The following is a 6,674-nucleotide window of genomic DNA, read 5'->3' on the forward strand; positions in this document are numbered from 1 at the left end:
AAGCAGGGTCCTGTGCTGCAGATTAGTAGATCCTAGGTCCAAAAAGATTGCTGTAATGCTGTGAATTTGTTATTGTCTAGAAGATCATTTTAGGGATTCAGATTTTTAAAGTTTTCTCAGTTGCTATCAACTCTGCTAAAACTGTATTTTCCAGCGTATAAAACGACTGAGCGCATAAGACGACCCCCAACTTTTCCAGTTAAAATATATAGTTTGGGATATACTCGCCGTATAAGACTACCCTTCTTCCAACGCACACCAAATAAAAATTAAAAAAACATCAGATTTGATTTCAATATGGTAATTTTAATTCAAATGCTTATGACATGCAGGTACTTAGCAGGAAAACTTGTATACAAAGCCTGCTTGGATTGGTTAGCTCTCCCTTGTTCTGCCCTTCACTTACACCTTCCCAGTGAGGCGCCCCCTCACCTAATCATCAGGACTACGTTAAGTCATTTCTTTCCACGAATCCTGGTGAGTGGATTTTCTTCTACCGTACTTGTACAGCGCCACCCTTGCTGCTTTCATACAGTCACCGCATATGGTGGGAATGCGGCCGCTGCCTTTTTTGAGCTCCCCCCACCATATGCGGCGACTGCAGATTCTCCAGTCTGGCTCGGATGTTTCAGCACCTGCCCTATAAGACGACACTCGGCATATAAGACAACCCCCGACTTTTGAGAAGATTTTCCTGGGTTAACAAGTAGTCTTATACGTCAGAAAATACAGTAGTTTTTCTGGCAGAAAAAAAATAATTACAGTGGAACCTCGCCATACGCGGGGGATCCGTTCCGGATCCCGCTGCGTATGGCGATTTCCGCCTATGCTCGAGCCCCATTGTAAACAATGGGGCTCGTGCACGGCGGCGCAGCAGCCCAGGCACGCGCGGGGCGCAACGGGAGCACGCACCCATTCAATTGAATGGGACGTGCCGCCCCGCGTGTGCGCCGCGGCTTGAGCGCATATGCTCAAGGCCGCGTATGGCGAGCGCGCGTATGGCGAGGTTCCACTGTAAAACATTGTAAAGCACATTTGGGAGCTATCAAAATGTTGCAGCATATACATAGAATTCATATGTTACCAGTGCCTGTGGCTGTGGGGGCTGAAAAAGCACATATAAGCATTACATTGTTATCAGCGCCAAAATCTTCTGAATTTTGGTATGTGTACGTTTCCCTGTGGCCCCAAACGGACTCTACTCTGGGCAGCCATGATCTCTGAGGTGAGTGGTCATGCCCACACTATCCGATAAACACATCAAACAAAAGATTTTGGGAGCTTCAAATGAGAAACTAACACCTCTGAAGTCAGGAAGATAGGTGATTTAGGCAGCATGTTCTGCTGGTCAAGCTGATAAGGCTGATTTACAACTTCATTTTCACCCTGGACATTGTCATACTGAGCGAACCTTTACAATGTAGATTTGATTTCCTTTGATGTAGGACAAATACCTTTGCCTTCAGGCTAGTTTTGGCTTATAAAAGATCTCCGAAATCCTTTGTTAGCGGGCTAGTTGGAAGGCATGGGGGAACTCTGTCACTGTGAACTCTGATGGGTCGCAGTACATCTGTTTTTCCACTGCTCACCTGAATGGCCATATCCTACACCCTCCCCATCACATTTGGACCCGGGGTCAAACCTCTTCTTGTGTAAGTATTGCCATTAGTTCAGCCTCCAACTACTCCAAAGCTAACTCCTGATTTCCTTAGTCCTTGTATGTACGTGTGAGTGAATGTGGACTGTTGTGTGATTTTTCCCTCTTAATAAAATTAACACTTCATTTTGAAGAATTCTGCCTCTGCGAAATGCCATTGATCTCTTTTCTCTTGGTATACAAGTGGGAAACAATTCCACAAAAAGTTGCTTTTAGCACAACCTAGTAATTAATCGAGTGAATTAAAAATTCCTCTAGAGAGATCCATTGCTACAACATCAAAGACAGGAATCATAGTGCTAATTTCATGTGTAAAATTTAATTTAAAAGCATTTTTGAACATTTGCAAGTATCTAGTCTGCATGTGTGTCAACAGAATATTCTATATGCAATTAAGTGCTTGATTTGCAAGAGACAGTTTGAGGGAGGAGTTTTAAGTAGATCAAATGCTGGTATAACCCTAGAGGTATGAAATATTTTTGATTGGGAATTTAAACCATGATCTGTGCTATTTGATTGATTTTCTCTAGTAGAAGAATAGCCTGGACAACCCTAGAAACAACAAAGATATACTGCCCAGACAGATCCCAAGATGATGATGCCAGGTGCCTAGAACTTCAGGCAGGGAAATGCACTGATGTTTGTGTAATATATTGCACCTTTCAATAACATTAGGGCAGCTCACAAAGCTCTAAAAAAGAGACTTTTAAAAATATAAAATATAAAAAATAAAAACACGATATATAAAATTACAACATGGAAGCAGACTAATATAATAATAATAATAATAATAATAATAATAATTAATATTAATATCCCGCCCCTTGAGGTCAATCGGGGCGGCTAACAGCAATAAAAAACAATACATTGTAGATCAAAATTCCTTCACCCCCTTAAAAATTTATTAAATCAATTATAATTAAAACCAACTAATTAAACAACATTAACACATACACATTATTACAAGATAAAAACAAAACAGAACAGAACAAAACAAAACAAATAAAACAGTAAACTACGGTAGCATTTCAAAGGAGGACCTTGGGGACTCTCATAAGAACAGGGTTCTTGAGGCCGGGGTTATCTATTCCGGAAAGGCCTGCCGGAAGAGATCCGTCTTGACAGCCTTTTTAAAGCCGTCTAAAGATGTCAACTGACAGATCTCATCCGGCAGGTCGTTCCATAATCTGGGGGCGACAACAGAAAAAGCCCTCTGGGAGGTAGCCGAAAGCCTAGATCTTTGAGGCTGCAGCAAATTCCTCCCAGGGGACCGGAGTTTGCGGGGAGGATTATATGGGAGGCGGCGGTCCCTGAGATAGTTTGGACCCAAGCCATTTAGGGCTTTAAAGGTGATAACCAACACCTTGTACTGGGCCCAGAAACTAATAGGCAGCCAGTGGAGGGACTTCAATACCGGAGTAATATGGTCCCTCCTCGATGTTCCTGACACTATTCTGGCCGTCATGTTCTGCACTAATTGCAGTTTCCGAATCAAGCACAAGGGTAGCCCCATGTAGAGCGCATTACAGAAATCTAGACATGAGGTTACCAGCGCGTATACAACAGTCTCGAGATCCCTTACTTCCAGAAAAGGGCACAGTTGGCATATCAGCCGAAGCTGATAACAGGCGCTCTTGACTGTCGCATTTACCTGATTTATCATCAGGAGTGATGAGTCAAGGAGCACCCCCAGACTGCGAACACAGTCACTAGAGGAGACTAAAAAGCACCAATGCCAAATAAATGTCTTGTTAAAAAAAGCCTAAAGGTCTGACTGGTGCCAATGAGAGATGGAACAAGTTAGGCAACAGGTGAGCCACTTCAGGGAGATCATTCCATATGTCACCAATGAATACCTCTCTTAGGGCCCCATGTCACACCTTGTTTAATGGTGGCTACTGAATGAGGGTCATTTCAGTATATGAGGAGGCTAACTGGAAGCCAAGTTCAAACCAAGGGCAGGGATGGTCTATGGAGAAAACAAAACATTACACAGGAACAAGAAGAAATAAAAAGGCACTGGAGGCAATACACAGAATCGTTATACAAAAGAGATGAGGGAATGAATGATATTTAGAATGAGGAGCCGTATGAAGACGTACCCCAAATTCTTTTTTTAAAAATAATTTTATTGATTAAAAGAGAAAAAAAGAAAATATAACAATTAAAAAAGCAACATACCTCTATAAATTTGTATATATATATATACAATCTTCTTATACAGTACTTCCTAAGGCTATATCTTTTCCAGTCTATCTTATCTTAATTTTACTAACTCTTATCTCTATTTTTTCTTTCCTTAAGTTTCATATATCGTTCCTATCTATTTGTGACTATTTCAATCCATATCTTACTATTTCTACCTTATTAGTCTATACTTTCTTGTTTACAATTCTGTTTTTTATACAGCAACCGAAGAATATTATTGAATTTCAAAAATGACCGTCTATATACATTCTTTTTTCTCCTCTATAATATACTTTTCCCACAGTTCCCATTCCTTACGAAAAACCTGTAAAGATTTTTTTCTTCAACAGTGCAGTTAATCTGTTCTTCTCATACAACTCCAACACCTTCAGTCTCCATTCCTCTATCGTCGGTATTTCTTCTTTCCTCCAATACTCTGCAAGGACTATTCTCGCTGCTACAGTTACATGAAATTACAATTTACCTTCTTTCTCATCTAGTTTGGTGTTATCAATTATATTCAGGAGGTACATTTTAGGGTCCATACGTTCTTTCAAATTAAATATCTTTTTCATTTCTGAATGTATTTTTTTCCAGTAAGATGAAACTTTACCACAGTTTCATCAAAATGCATCTAGGTTCCGGTGTCTTTCTGGCATTTCCAACATTTATTTCCATCATTTTTATTTATTTTAGATAATGTAAATGGGGTCAAATACCATCTATATTGTGATTTAAAGACATTTTCTTTTAAATTTATATTTAGAGTTTGTTTTATTTTCCTCTTCCAAATTTTTCCCCATTGATCCAATCTTATTGGTTGATTTATGTCTCTGGCCCATTTTATCAAAAACTCTTTGACTGTTTCCTCTTCCGATTCATAATCTCGTATTAATTTATAAAATTTAGATATTAATTTTTATCATCTTGTAACATTTTATCTAATCTCGATTCTGCTCCAATTCCAATAATCTTCTGATCCAAACACTGCCTTTCTTTAAGTTGTCTATAAGAAAACCAATTACATGTAAACCCTTCTTTTTCTAGTTCTTCTTGTGATTTCATTTCTCTTTTCCCCGATTGTAGTTTTGTAAGGTCCGCATATGTTAGCCAATAATCTTTTTTAAATTCATCTCTTAAAAACATTGCTTCATTTGGTGATACCCACAATGGGAGATTCGGACGCCATCCCTTATAATATTTTTCCCAAATTCTTATCAGCGCCTTTCTAATCACATGTTTTTTTTTTGTTTTTTTTAAATATTTAATCTTTATTAAAGTTTACCATACATATATATATAAAACATATATGACTACATAAAACATTCATAACAATACCAATATAATACAATACATACATTCAACATTGACCACCCTCTAAACAAACCCACCACTACAAATACCATAACAACATTACTACAAGAACATAATGACTTCCTCATACGGAGGGGTTGAGACATGATTTAGCCCAGCAATTTTCCTTAATACAAAAAGAAAAAGATCAAATTCACCGCACTTGCGTAATCCATGATTATACTTAAATTAAAACTTTTACACATATTTTAAAGACATCTATAATCCTTCAATCCTCAATTTAATTTTTAAAAAAACTTTACCCCTTATGAATTTGTCTTGCGTTTATATCTCCCCGCATTTTGCTATATTTCTTCTAACAATCTTTATAACACAATATGAAATTATCCAATAAAATTACGGACCAAATTCTCTGATTTTATAAACGTGATCAAAGGATGCCAAATTAATTTCTCCTTGTTCCAATTCAAGTTCATAACATAACAAGTAACTTTGTCCAATTCCATAAAATCTATAAGTTTCAAGATCCGTTCATTCCAAGTAGGCTCTGCATCTCCTTTCCAATGGGATGCAAGTATCATTCTAGCCGCTGAAACCATATAAAAAAACAATTTTCCGTGCTTGTCTTCCAATTTATCATCTGAAATCATATTTAACAAAAAAAGTTTGGCTTCAAATTTAAAGTTCACTTTTACAATTTGTTGCATTTTATTATATATTTGTACCCAATATATAAGGGAAGCCATCCCTTATAATATTTTTCCCAAATTCGTATCAGTGCCTTTCTAATCACATGGTTTTTAAAATTGTTGTCCAGCTTCATTTTTCCATAAAATAAATAACCGTGGAATCCAAATTTCAGTTCAGACCTTTCTAAATTTATAGTTCTGCACTTTTCTGATATTATTATTATTATTATTATTATTATTATTATTATTATTAACCTTTATTTATAAAGCGCTGTAAATTTACACCCAATCAACTAACCAATCTAAGGCACATGCGTGATGATACCATTTAAAATTCGGGACTGCTAACCCTCCTCTTTCTATTGAGTCTTGTAAGATTTTCATTTTTACTCTGGGCTTTTTCCCTTTCCAGATAAAATTTGATATATCCCTTTCCCATTTTTTAAATGGTTGATCGTTGCCAATTATTGGTAAGTTTTGGAAGAGGAAAATCATTTTTGGCAAAACCGACATTTTTATAGTTGCTGTTTTTCCCATCCATGAAATATTTAAACTGTTCCATCTTTTTAGGTCAGCCTTAATATTTTCCCACGTTTTTTCATAATTATTTTCATATAATTCTATATTTTTTCTAGTGATATTAATGCCTAAATATTTCACCTTATTTTTAATTTGAAAACCTGTTTTTTCCTTCAATTGATTTTGTTCTTCTTTGGATAAGTTCAAAGTTAACATTGTTGTTTTTTCTTTGTCAATCAGATAACCCGCCACTTTAGCGTAATCTCTTTTTTGTAATTGTTCCAAATTTTCTAAAGGGTTTGCTAATG

Source organism: Sceloporus occidentalis, unplaced genomic scaffold (assembly GCF_023333645.1).
Source record: "Sceloporus occidentalis isolate IW3139 unplaced genomic scaffold, rSceOcc1.0.p SCAF_150, whole genome shotgun sequence".
In the NCBI taxonomy this organism is placed as follows: domain Eukaryota; kingdom Metazoa; phylum Chordata; class Lepidosauria; order Squamata; family Phrynosomatidae; genus Sceloporus; species Sceloporus occidentalis.